Below are 13,773 nucleotides of genomic sequence, written 5' to 3'. Positions count from 1 at the left end.
ATGTATTGTAAAGGCTGTCTATGCCTTGATTGTAAATTATTCTAAGTATAGACTTGGAGTTTTGCCAAGTATACTTGATGATGTATTATTGAAGAACTGTTATAATATATTATTGTTGGGCAGACTGTTCGGGAGTTGCCCCTCCCTTTATACTTGGTTGCAATTGTTGATGTTCTTGGTTAATTGCATATGGATAATGAATGAGTATGGGCTTCATTAAGTATAAAGGATAAATGCATTTTACTTGGTTGTGAAACACAAACTAAGTAAGGACAAGTGAATTAGGCGTAGTCCATGTGCACGAGTATTGTTAAAAAGAAAGTGTTCGGTGGTGCCGCACCTCACCGGCACGGTTGAAAGACCACCGTAGGCTTGGGGGCGTGACAGGTGGTATCAGAGCTCGATTCAGGGTTGAAGAAGCTCGGTGAAAAGCTGATACACACCTTGACAGGTGGTATCAGAGCTCGATTCAGGGTTGAAGAAGCTCGATGAAAAGCTGATACACACCTTGACAGGTGGTATTAGAGCAGCTGATCCAGGTATTGAAGGTTGTGGCTGCTACACACCTTCATCGAAGTGAAGGTGGTATCAAAGCAAGGATTGCTCGTGACGAAGTACACTTGGAAATTTGACAGTTGATGTTGAGCAGGATTGCTCGTGACAAGGTACTGCAGGTGAAGGAAACCGTTTCACACGAAGTGGAACAAGGGTTGGTTCTGATTGCAGGTGACTTGGTGAAGCTGTTGAATGGTTGAAACTAGATTGCAAAAGAGCAAGAAGTTGTTAGAGATGGCAACTGAATCTCAGGTTGGGTCTAGTCATATGATGAAGGATACTACTCTTGGGTTCATTGAAAAGGTGATTGAAAAGATGGAGGCTTTGGAGACTTCTTGGGATAAGAAGATGGACTTGCTTGCTAAAGAGCAAGAGACCAACTTGAAGACCAAGGAAGAGCTTGAAGAACTCCGAACACAACATGATGAACTCCGAACACAGTATGAGTACACTGATCTTATGTGTACACAACTTGAAGTAAGGGTTAAGGAGGTTGAATAATCAAGGGATCAAGGTCTTGCAGAGATCGTGAACTTGAAGAAAACTCTTGACGAAGCCAGGGATGAGATAGCGGTGTTGAAGAAGGCAGTGAGGCATAACTCAGGTGGAGGAGTACCTCATGTGAAGGTCAAGGAACGGGAATCTTATGATGGCACAAGGAATGCAAAGAATCTTGGCAACTTTCTATGGGACATGGAGCAATACTTGGAACGATTGGGTCTATCTGATGATGAGACGAAGGTCAAGGTAGCTGCTCAGTTCTTAACAAAGGATGCTAAGATGTGGTGGCGAAGGAGGTTAGATCAGATTGCCAATGGTAGTGCTGATGACATTACTTCGTGGGATGACATGAAGAAAGCTTTGCAGACTCATTTTAGTCCTCAGGATGAAACATGGGAAGCAAGGACGAAGATTAAGTACATAAAGCAGACCGGAAGCCTACAAGCATATCAGCGGGAGTTTGCAAGTGCAGCTCTGGAACTTCCTGACATGGCGGAGAGGGACAAGGTGTTTAACTTCATTATTGGGTTGAAGCCTTGGGCACGCAATGAAGTGAAGAGGCAGAAGATTAGGACACTTGAAGAAGCTTTTGCTGCTGTTGACAGGTTGGTGGAACATTATGATGAGACTTCTGATGATAGAAAGAAGAAGTCCGAGAAACCGAAAGATAAGAAGAAGGAAGATGCTTCAAAATCGGATGATAGTTCGAAGATGAAGAAGCCTTTGAAGTGTTGGATTTGTGCTGGTCCACATACGGTGAAGAATTGTCCTTCTAAACCAAAGGTGGCTGCTATTGCACAATCTGATGGAAAGCATGAAGGTGCTTCTGTAGGGATGATGCAGATACTTGGTGCTTCTGCTACTACGGAGGTGGTCTCTAGGAGAGATCCTGAGAGGAACAGATTGGAGTATGTTCAGATGAAAGTTGGAGGTGCTGATATACTCACTATGGTGGATAGTGGGGCCTCTCACAACTTCATGAGTGAAGATACTGCGAGAAGAATTGGACTGAAATTTGTACCGGTAAAGGCACAAATGAAGACAGTGAACTCTCCTCCTATGGAGATTCTTGGTATAGCTGAGAGGGTGGACACTACACTTGGTGAATGGACCGGGAAGGTGGACTTCACGATAGTGCGGATTGATGACTATGAAGCTGTATTGGGGATGGAATTCATGAAACAATTTGAGGCTATGGTTGTACCACATTTGAGGAAGCTCTACATTTATGATGGAAGGGAAGATGTACCCATTGGTGTTCCAACCATTGGTGTGACAAGGCCTGATTGTAAATTGGGAGTGATGCAAATGGAGGATAAGGAGAAGGTGAACAAGCGGTTGTCCACTATTGAGGCAAAGCTTGTGGAGCAGTCATTGGTCATTAGATCACTTTCAGATAGCATCTTGGATTTGTCAAGAAGGCTAGAGTTGGTGGAAGATGATGATGGTGATGTTGATGAGGTGTATGTGAGACTGGATGTCCAGAAGGAAGACCGGGAGGCATACCTACAAAGAATGGAGGTTGAGGATCCTGATAGATGGATTGAGTTGATTAGTGAGGGAGAGCCTTCAGGCTCTACTCCCTCTACATCTTCTTAGATGAATGAAGAAGATGGGGCTCATTGTTAGCTACTCATGGCAGTGAGTCCTTAAACATGTTGAGCAGGTATGATTGATGATGCAGGGATGGCTTGGCATCAAGCATCATGACATGTTGCAGGTGGATGGAGTTTCCATGGACCTGAGCATGGATTGTAGATTCTTGATGAGTCGAGGATGTGGCAGATGTTTGAGGAACAGCTGATGAGGACATGAGGATGTTCACTCTCATGGATTGAGCGTGATGGTTGGATTAGCTACCCAACTAGTTCATACATGGGGTCGCGAAGTGTACAGAGATGTGTTGGCATTATGCTGGAGTATCATGACAGAGGTTCACATGATGACATATGGATCGAGATGAATACTGATATATTGTTGAGATGAGATGTTGACACATGGTTGAGGTGTGTTAGCACTTGTTGACATAACATGGGCAGTTTTGCACATGGTGATGATGATATGATGGAATTTGACACATTGTTGCGATGGACATGTAGCTTGAGTTGGAGGGATCAACCTTCCGTGGTGGAGAGCAGCATGAAGAGATTGTGACAGGGTGGTCGATGATCATGGACATCTGATATATGACATACATTGGTATGGTTGTCTTGGTGACAATTGGTCACTAAGGTGAGACATGATGGAGCTTTATATATGTTGCAGGGATGTTTGCCTTATATGGAGGAGTCGACATCATGGTTGATGATGATCTTGGTGGAGAGCTACCGAGATGGTATGTTGTCGAGGACGACAACGATTTCAGGTGGAGGAGGATGTAAGGTCTTCGCAACTCGGGCAGACGAGCGACGGGCGCGCGGGCACGGCGGGCGCACATCGGTGCGACGAGCGGGCGGACATGCGACGGGCGGGCGCTCCTTATGCGACGAAGTGCGACGAACCTCCGAAACATATGCGACGGTAAAGTGCGACGATACACATGAGAGCACACGACACTTAGCGAAATAATGAATGGAGCGAAAGGTTTATACCTTGGTTGGAAAGGCTTTGCACGATGGCAAAGGCCGACATACACTTTGGTGATGTATGGGCGTTATGACATGTTTTAGGGGGTCGGCCTTAAGGCTGGACACACCCTTACCTTATGGCAGCTTGCGTATATATTGGTGGACGCAGAGCTCATTTGGAGCATGATCACTCAAGCACTTCGCATCTCTTCTACGCATTGGACAGGGGTAAAAGAAGGCGCAGAAATTAGAGTGCGCATAGCTCATGCGCTCTAAGGAGGAAGTGCGCAGTTTTACCGGGAGTCAAGTGTAGGTGATGAGGTACGGTTTTGAGGTGGTTTTGTGCAGAACTTAGAGGTGGAGTTCTTGGTGTCTCGGGTGAGCACCCTCCTACCGTATGAGGTTGGCACATGTATTGTAAAGGTTGTCTATGCCTTGATTGTAAATTATTCTAAGTATAGACTTGGAGTTTTGCCAAGTATACTTGATGATGTATTATTGAAGAACTGTTATAATATATTATTGTTGGGCAGACTGTTCGGGAGTTGCCCCTCCCTTTATACTTGGTTGCAATTGTTGATGTTCTTGGTTAATTGCATATGGATAATGAATGAGTATGGGCTTCATTAAGTATAAAGGATAAATGCATTTTACTTGGTTGCGAAACACAAACTAAGTAAGGACAAGTGAATTAGGCGTAGTCCATGTGCACAAGTATTGTTAAAAAGAAAGTGTTTGGTGGTGCCGCACCTCGCCGGCACGGTTGAAAGACCACCGTAGGCCTGGGGGCGTGACAGGGAGGGTGGGTGTGAGCACCCGCGCCGGGCGGGGGGGTTGGGTAGGGGGCGCCTGGGCCGTCGGGGGGGGTGGGGTTGGGAGGGTTGGGGTGAGCCAGTGGGTAAGGCCGCCCAGGCCGGCCCCGGGGGGGTTGCGAGGGTGTCCAGGCGGGGTGCTGGGTGAGGGTGTCCGGGCAGGGTGTCGGGTGAGGGCGCCCGGGCCAAGCGGGGTGGCGAGTGAGGGCGAATGGGCGGGGTGGCGGGTGCGGGCGCCCGAGCAGGGCGGGGGGGGTTTGGGAGGGTTGGGGCGCATGGGGTTGTGAGGGCGCCCAGGCGAGGGGGTGGGTGAGGGCGCCTGAGGGTGTGGTGGGAGGGTTGGGCCGCAGGGGCACTGGCGGGGGGGGGCTGTGTGGGCGCCCGCAGGGGGGCCTGGGTGGGCACCCCTGGGGCGCTGAGGGGTTGGGGTGAGGTGCCATTACATATTTTTTTGTACTTATTAAAAAAAATTGACATTTCATATAATATATATATATATATATATATATATATATATATATATATATATAGTTAATTTTGAAATGTTTTATTCGTGATTTACCTTTTTCACACTAGAATGTTAATGCATGCCCTTTTGGAATGTGAGGGGCGGTCAGTGGGGCAATTGTTGATCATACAAATAAAAAATTTATTATATATTTTTGTTGTTAATTTAAGTTAATATGTTTTTATTTTTTACTAATTTACATGTTTCTATTTTTCAGGAAAATGGCATCAAAGAGAATTTCAGTGAATATTTCTAGATCAAAGACTCTTAAAGGTGCATCTTCAAGAAACATTGGTGAACGAACTCCACCTAAGCTCATGACTACAAATCTTTCAAGTGATAAGAAGATGATTTCAGACTGGAAGAATTCGAAAAAAGTGAAATTTCCATCAAGAATCTGGTATGTGAAAGAAAAATAAAGGACAAATGTGAATATATATCTATATATTGATATACAAAATGATAATGGAAATTTTGAGATGATGGAAAGAGTCATAGATATGTGTTCGGTACCGGACACTGAAGTTGTTTACATACTTACAAAGGCTCCCAAGTCACATGAAAGGATTAAATACCAACTATCATATTCATTGTATGACACGAGATAGGTATCTACAAAGTTGTGTAAACAAATCATAAATGAGATGACACAAAACATCGTAAGTATTGTTATTTATATTTGTATTTTGCATTCTTGAAAGTGTCTCGCTATATTTTTTAGCTTTGTTTTTTATTGACATATGATATTTTGTTTGGTAGAATTTTGTTGAAAGTTGTTCAATTAGGTTGGGAGGCATTCATTTCATAGAGCATGATATCATGAAAGTTGTCAGCAGTTTTTTCTCAGTGTCAGAAGAAGATATGGAAAATAGGCAAAATGTAGTAATTGATGATGCTACAAAACTACATCCAAAGAATCAGAAAAAAAGGCCTCTAGTGGATAAATCTAGCAAGGCTAAACAAGTTACTTTTGAGAACGATGAAGTTTAAATTGACAGTGAAGCATATGTTGTCATTACTGAAGATGACATTGGAACTGAGAAGAGCCATAAAAAACCAAAAGTAACAATGCCCAAGAATAAATCTGTTGGGAATGTTATGACCAAGAAAAGTAACGCTAAAAATTTTGAAGCAGTCATTACCAGCAGTCAAGAACCTAGTGAAACTTCAAAAGAAAGCAGAGAAATCATTACACCAGGAGCTGATTTAGAAGATGGCATTATCAAAACAAAACAAAATGTCATTCGAGAGAATTTGACAAAGAGAAACTTAATTGATGGTGGTCGCACATTTCAACTTAATGTTAGGCAAACCTATAAAGCAAGTGAAGGACAATGTCAATATCAAGTTAGAAAGCCACATCATCTGCATGTTCACAACTTGAAGACATTGATGAGGTACAATCCATATGCTCATGTGGTTAGTTATGTGCTTCTTGTTGATCCACTTCAAGTTCCCAACAAAGAAGCATTTGATAAGTCAAAATGTTTTGAATACAATTATTATGTGCTTGGGGGGGACCATTCTGTAGAAGCTCAAAGACAATTGATGCATGAATATCCTAATAACCCACGTTTTGAAAAACTGAAATGTATCATTTACGCTGATTTATCAGATACAAAGCAAAGTTAGTGGCATGGGATCATAATTTAGATAATTAATATAGGATGTCTATGACTTTCATCCAAAGGGTTAGATTTATTCATAGTGAATTTGAAGAAAAATGTGGTGGGGATAGGATGAATGTTACTGCAGATTTCCGAAAGGAATGTTGTATGGAAATAGGATATCAAATTGAAGAGAAAAAAATTCAAAAGGTGGAAAAGGAAACAAACATAGTGATTTATTCAGAGGTGTTGATAACATTTTCCAATTGGCATTTAGAATTGGAGATGTTTGGAATTTGATTGATGAGATTTTTACCATGTGGGAAGACATTGCCATTAAAAACTAGAAGGTCAAAAAGTCTAAGCCATTGATATGTGGCAATAGTAAATTAGCTCCTGAAATGAAGCAGCTTCCAGACGATATGATTATCACGCCTTGGAGGACGATGCAAGGAGTGAAAGATGATAAAATTGTCAAAACAATATTATCTCGTGTGAAGTCAGGGGAATTATCATTGGAGGAAATGTCTGAAGAATTTCAAAAGTAAGTTTGTTGAATTATTTTTATTATTTCTAGATTATAATTATATTTTAAATAAAACATGTTGTTCTTCGTAGTACTTGTTATACATATCATTATATTAACTTTTTGTTACTTTATCTATGCATTCACAAAGTTTATATGAAAATTAAAGAACAAATGGTTAGATTGTTGAATGAAGATAGTGGGATGATGTTGTATGCAACTATCTAGATTCAAGTTCTACATCAACATTAAAAGCTTTTTATCTTGCATTTAAAAAGGTATCTTGATTTATACATTCATTTTTATTCACCTGTGTACTATTTTTAATTTATAACTTACACATATATTTGTTTATTTTATAAAAGATGAGGAAGGATGATAATGGAGCGCCAGATAGTTTCAAAACCTTTAATGAAAAAATAAAGATCAAAAGAATCAAAAAGCAACGTATTAAGAATGTTCAACTTGATCCAAGTCTTAATCATTTCATTTGGAATGGGATAGACACTATTCAATATCAAGTAATACAAGGCGACTGTGAAGACATTGCTAAACTCATACCTAAAAGGGATTATGCCCTAGTCATTGCCGATATTCCCCATGGTTTCAATATTCCAAACATTGACTATGATAGTTACCCTTATACTTATCAAGCTTTTAGTAAAGTGGTTGCGGGATTTGTAGAAGTCACGTCATCACCATTATGGAGATTTGTGACATTTCATTCAGACACACAATTGGCATTGATATTGTCAAGCTTCAAGGGGAAAACAAATTCAAGGATGCAGCTTACATGGTAAGACGTTTAAAATGTATATTTGATTAATGTTGAAAAATTTATTTATGTACAAGTTAATTCAACTTTTACTATTTCATGTTACAGGAAAAAGCCAAATCTTCTTAACAATGAAGATCAACAATTTATAAATGATTGTGAGTTCATTCATATTGATAGTTGGGCAAAAGATGATAGCCATATGTCTATGATTTTTAATCGGGTAGACGGAAAGAGTCATAGCCAAATACTGACTTATGATGTTGTTGTGAGAAAACTAACGTATGAAGACAAAGAAGCAAAAGGAGAGATAGTTAACATTTATCAAAAACCACAATTATTGATTAACTATCTTATAGACATTTGTTCGGATGAAGGAGATTGGGTTCTGGATTTATTTTCTGGCTCAGGTAAGTTTTATTATATGGAATTGAATTTCAATGTGTTATTTTTTAATTAATATGTCATTGTACTAATTTAGTTCGTTATTTCTTTTGTGCTTGATAATTAGGTACAACACTAGCATGTTGCCTTCAAAAAGGAAAAAATTGCATTGCAATTGGAAAAGATCCAGTACAGTGCAATTTCATTCAGTAAAGAATTAATTCTCTTCAATTTCTTCCAGATGCAATGCAAGAAATTGGGTTGAAGAAAGGGGACTTTAGTGAATCACGTGTGGCAAAAAAGGCAAAGGAACCCCAACCACCATTACATGGAATGTTTGGAAAGACATACATTGGGAGATTCGCAGACATCAAAGACCCATTAGAAGAGGAATATGAGCAAAATGAAACAGAAAATATTGTGGAAGAAGACAATGATGAAACTCTAGAGGACGAAGAGTTTGGATTACATGACATTGTTGATTAAATTTAAGTTATGCTTGTAAATCAAGCTTTGCAATGTTTTGACTTTGACATTTTATGAGAAGAATAAACACTCAATTAGGGTTGTTATACGTTCAATATTTGTAATATGTGATTTTCGCATTGATTTTTAAGTTAATCATTATTTTTTGAAGAAAAAAAAAAGTGATTATTATTTTTTTTTTACATGAAATTCATAAAAAAGGCTATTATTTTACCATGTTTAGTTAAAATTATCGTATAAAAATTGTGATTTTGACATGCCAATTCTAGCAAAAAATTATCAAAACGTGTAGTTTTTTTGTTATATTTATGTTAAAAATGGTTATTTTTATGCCCATTGTTAAAAAATATTGTTTTTTAGAAACAATTATTTCATGTGGATTGAAAAATTAATTAAGGATGTATAAATATGTAGAATATCGAAAATTCTAAATGTTGACCTCCTAATTTAAAAATGCAAAAAAATAAAAACCTCACTAAAAAAAAAGTTAAAATTAAAATTAAAAAACAAGAAAATGTGAAGAAAACGACCACTTCAAAAATGATCAAATTTACAAAATTATTATTTACATTTTATACATTAGAAAATTTAAAACCAAAAAACAGGTCTTTTAAAAAAATGAGGTGATGCAGAATACTCACTTTTTTAAATCAACATGAAAATCACTACCATTTTAAAACGATTCTAAAACGTAATGTACATAAAAAAATTAAAGTGCCAAAAACTATGCTCTAAAAAAAACATGTTCGTTCTGCATCACCCCTTTTCAAAATCGGGTCACTTTTTTGCTATCTCTACAAAACGGGTAACAGTATCAGTTCCTGTTTCAAAGTTTACATTGTTTCTGATAAAGGAATAAAGAACCCTTGACACCTACGAAGACCTTGGAGATATGAAGGTGTAGATAATTGATTCTACCCTACAGAGATGTCATGATGAAGAAGCCATCTAACAAAAGAAAAGGCAATGTTGAAGCAATATCAGGATGAAGTCATGATGAGCTACTAGGTCAAAGCATGTAACCTAGCAAGTACTATGAAGCCTCCATGAGAAAAGTATTTCGAATCATGGACAAGATGAAAAAGGAGTAGCCAAGATGACAAGAAAACCTGATAGTCAATTTCCATGAAGCAATGACATGAAAAAACAAGAAGGAATGTGATCGATGAATGGTGACCTAACAAGAAGAAGTTCAAGCAAATACTTCATGACATAAACAAAGGAAGGAGATCAAGCAGTTGAAGAACCCAGGAAGAAGAAGTTGTTGATGAAGGAAAGATTCTCCAATTAAGAGGGAGCTCTAACAGGTCCCTAATCAAGAGGGAGTTTTTTGGATCACCCTTGATTACAAAGGAGTAACAATTGTGTTTTCCATTTCATGGGTCATGCACTATACTAGGACTAACAACCTTAAGTCTAGATGAAGGCCATGAATGGAAATGTAGAAACAAGATTCTTGTCTTCACTTGGGAAGAAATAATGGGAGGATTAGGTAATCATCTAGAATATGATACTCTTTGAGGATGTGTATGGCATCCAAGACAAGAGTAGGCAAGAGGAATGATATTCTTTGAGGGCTGGGAACCCAAGATAAGAATAGTCCTAGAAGGTCATACTCGGCGAACACCCGGGTGGGTATGTACCTTGAGAGACAATGATGAAGGTGTCTACAAATCATTGGTCTTGCCAGCATTGTAGCTCATGGTCTCATAAAGAGATGGATCTGTTAGTCAAAGCCTTGCACTATGATAATGCTGATGAATATGATGCTATAACAAATGGATTGCAAATCCGGTTTCTCTTATGTGAATTCTTCAATATTGATAATAGCGAAACACCTTGTAATATTATATGAATACCTCCCAAGTTAAGAGGAAGTGTTGAAGGAAAAGTAACTAGGTTTGGTCTTCATAAATGTACTTTTGATATTTGTATTTATTCATGAAAATAAATATTATTTTTATAATATATGTCAATGAGTTTCTTGCTCATTGAAATAGGTCTAGCATTATTTAAAGTGTTATACGTGAGTCAAATAGTCAAAAGAATAAGTTTAAGACCTTAAGGGCATGTTAATCCTTCTATGTATATGTATTATGGTCAAGATAATACCTCCAAACAAAGTCACAAGTCTCCTCCAAGCAATGGAACCATCAAGAAGCTCATTTAGGCATACAACTCCACCAAAGAAACATCTGAAGTCTACTCTACAAGTTGTCCTACAAGAAGCAACCAAGTTGGCCTAATGAACAGTCAAGTCGGCCTGAAAAGGAGGGATAGGCCTCTATTTATAGAGGTTGTCCACTCCTCATACAACGCACAACAAGAGCTCTGAAATCAACGAAGGAGAAGGCAAGTAAGACAAAGTAAGAAGGTCTCCAGAGGCAGAAAAGAGAAAGGGAACACCATTTAAGTCTTGAAGTCTATTTCAAGGGCTGCTACAGTCACATGTGTGGAAATATGAGAGTTGTCCCTACAGCTAGGACAACAGTAAACCAAAGTCACTCATCTACCTTCGATTGGGGCTAAAACTAGGCCTACAAGGCCTACTACTCTAGTGTTGGAGAAAGACCCTAAAGCGAAGTGGAAGGACACTCAAGCAAAGGAGGAAATAGGCTACAACAACAAATAAACAATCACATGTGCGAGAATTTAGGGCTACTGGATAGTCACATCCAGTCTGCTCCTACACTTTGAAGAAGAAGCTCATTTGGTCAAGAAGGTGAAGGAATTATCATATGGAAGGGTTATCATCAAGGCTTGTTCTCTAGAGCAAGTGCAACAAGGTTTACTAATAAGTTAAAGTAGAACGGAGTGCCAAGAGTAGGAGGACAAAGTCCCGGAAGAAGTGCCGAGGTATATGGTTCAGAAAGAAGTGGAGACTTGACTTGTGCTGGGACGATCTCTTTGTCTGGGGTCTAGGGTTTAGCATTGATCAATAGAAGCTTCAATAAGAGAAATTCACTAAATGGTTTTCCTCTCAAGAGTAGAGAGGTTTTGGCCATAGAAGAGAGCCAACATCTTGTGTTCTTGTTTTTATGTTTTGGTAGCAGTTTGATGAAGTACACACATATGCACTAATAAGAAGAAGAAGAAGCATAAGCTAATAAGAAAAGTATAAAAACTCCACAAATTGTTATCAAGTAACAAAGAATCACACTACACTACTTTTCCATAGATTCTTCAACACTAAGGACCACAAAGATGAATAAAGAAGACACAATGGCCTCTTTCTTTATGAAGATAGCAAGAATCAGGGAAGATCTTTTGGTCATTGATGAAATCATTCCAGACAAAGAACTCGTGATCACTGCTCTATTAGGATTTATACCCTCTTGAGGTGCATTTGCTGCAAGTCTTAACAGTTGGAAGGAAGCTCCCACTTTTGAATAACTATGGACTGACTACAATCAAGAAGAATTAAAGATCTCATTAGCCAATCCTGAAGGAGTATCAAATGCCCACATTGCTCAACACAAAGGAAGGAAATCAAAAGGGCCAAGGAAGAAAATTGACATGCCCAAGATAAAGTGTTATCAATGTCATAAGAAGGGTCACTACAAGAGTGACTGCCTTGACAATTCAAAGAATAAGAAGAGATATAGAGATTATGCTAACATTGTTGAAGAAGGAGACCCAAAGAAAGAAAAACCCGAAGAATTATATATAAGAGACTTACACTATTAAGTCCTTTGATTTTAGTCTTAGATATTCTATTTTTGTATTTTTGATGTTTATAATTAATAGGTTTTAACATGTTTGGTAAATACTCTTCTTTTGTTTTATAATTTTATAGGTATCCCTCAAACTTTGTAGGGAGCCCCCAACAACTCCCAAAGATAAGTCTCCCATCTCCTTTCAGTTTTTTGGTTTCATGTACTTGTTTAAATTTTTTTTTATATTAATGCTAATCACCATTCTCCCTCCTTTTTCTTGATTAGGAAGACATCTGCTATATCCTCAAGGAGTTTGAAGAGAGCTACCCAAGGAAAGGTTTGTCAAGAAACAAAGGTATGCTTTAAACTACAATACATTAATTTTTTAAAATTCATTCATTTAACGATTTATTCATTAGAGGAAATTTCAGCCTAAAAGTGCCCATGAAATTTTCACGTAATTTTCATGTCATAATATGTAAACCAATCAAAATCCTTTAAATTTAAAAAGAAGTGCATTTAAATATTTTGGAGGGAAAAGAAGAAAAACTATTTTTTTTAATTGTATTTTTTGCTTATATCCTTATAAATTTACTCAAATTTCAACTGTAGACACTCATTGGATGTAGAATTAAATTCCACATCCAACGAGTACCCATTATACATGCTTTTGAGAATACCCACACTGATAAAAATTGTAGATACATTAAAAAACTGCGCTCAACACGTTTTTTAACGTATCTACAATTTTTATAAATGTGGATCTTCTCAAAAGTATGTATAATGGGTACTCGTTGGATGTGGAATTTAATTCCGCATCCAATGAGTGTCTACACTTGAAATTTGAGTAAACCTATAAGGAGATAAGCCAAAAATACAATTTAAAAAAAAAAATAGTTTAATTCTTTTCTCTCCAAAATTTATAACTTGTGTTTTATTATTTTAACTATTATTTTATTATTTTTCCTTAGGAGGCCACTTTCAGGCTGAAATTTCCTCTGATGACTAACATTGTTATGTCTAGCTATATTGAATCATAGCGATTCTTGTTTTGGGTGATTCATTCCTTGACAAAACTACCCACCCCACTCATATTCTTATCTGGTTTTGTAGAACCCTAGACAGGTTATGAAAAATCCTAACCTAAGGGTATGCTAATGTGAATGTCTGAAAACCTAAACTGCTTAGGGACAGTGTGAAATGTTATTTGAATTTTTTATTGATCATGTCATGTTTGGTATTTTGGTATAATCAGGAAATCCTAACTTGTTAGGGCTTAATGATAAGGTGTAAAATCCCGAACCTTTGAAGTTTTGGTAATGTTGGGTTTGTTATGTTTCTACATTGAAACCCTAACTCATTAGGATTTGGTGAAATGTGTAAGCAAGACCCTTAT

This window comes from Pinus tabuliformis, chromosome 5_1, assembly GCF_031772625.1.
Source record: "Pinus tabuliformis cultivar Carrire ecotype Pingquan chromosome 5_1, CPIR1, whole genome shotgun sequence".
NCBI classification, from domain to species: Eukaryota; Viridiplantae; Streptophyta; class Pinopsida; order Pinales; family Pinaceae; genus Pinus; species Pinus tabuliformis.
The sequence above is the reverse complement of the archived record's forward strand: the minus strand, read 5'-3'. Positions refer to the sequence as shown.